A 1,112-nucleotide genomic window follows, 5' to 3' on the forward strand; every position below is an offset into this window, starting at 1 on the left:
ATAGAACCTTCAACTTTTGCGAGGTTCTTTGTTGTTTCCTTCAAATATTTCATGGCTCGCTCATACTGATACATTCATCCGTAATGTACAGGTCCACGAAGCAATACCTCATATGGGAGTTGGACAACTAGATGCTCCATGACGTCAAAAAATCCCGGAGGAAATATCTTCTCCATGTTGCACAATAAGATGAGAATGTTCTGCTGAAGTTCTTCCACGACTTCTTCTTTAAGAGTGTGTGTGCTCAGATCCCTGAAAAATGCTTCAATGCCTTGTATATTCCAAAAAAAAATTAAACACATTAAATTAGTCATATATTATTGCAAACTAAACCATTATAAAATTACTGCGTTATAATATACTACCTCCAAGTGCTTCATGTACGTTTGTTGGAAGTAGCTTCGCAAATGCAAAGGGAAGTAGTCGTTGTATAAAGACATGACAATCATGACTCTTCATCCCGGAGAACTTTTGACCCTTTTCAACACATCTAGAGAGATTTGAAACATACCCATCGGGGAACTTCACTTCTGATGCCACCCAGTTGAACAACACCGACTTTTTTTCTGAAGACAATCTGAATATCCGAACGGGAACTTGTCCATTGCTTTTTATATGTAACTCACTTCTTGAGCAAATATCCGGCAAGTGCAATCTCGATTTTATGTTGTCTTTTGTCTTCCCTGGGACATTCAATATTGTATTCATGATGTTATCAAATAAATTCTTCTCTATATGCATCACATCGAGGTTCTGGCGCAGAAGAAGATCCTTCCAATATGGCAACTCCCAAAATATACTTTTCTTGTGCCAGTTGTGATGAACACCGTAAGAATCAGGCATATTACGAGGATAATGCCAATTACCACCACAACAAACTGTTTCGTTAGCTCAGTAGTAGTCGATTTGCGCTTCCATTTGTTCTCCAGTTAGATATGGAAGATGAGCGTCTCTCACAACCCTTTTGTGCCTAAACAAATTCTTGTTTCTTTGGTACGGATGGCCAATGGGAAGAAATCGACGATGACAATCGAACCAACTTGTCTTCCTACAATTCTTCAGTTGGAAACGCATATGTCGTTCCATTACAATATGGACAAGCTAATCTCCCA

The sequence above is a fragment of the Brassica oleracea genome, unplaced genomic scaffold, assembly GCF_000695525.1.
Source record: "Brassica oleracea var. oleracea cultivar TO1000 unplaced genomic scaffold, BOL UnpScaffold01500, whole genome shotgun sequence".
In the NCBI taxonomy this organism is placed as follows: Eukaryota; Viridiplantae; Streptophyta; class Magnoliopsida; order Brassicales; family Brassicaceae; genus Brassica; species Brassica oleracea.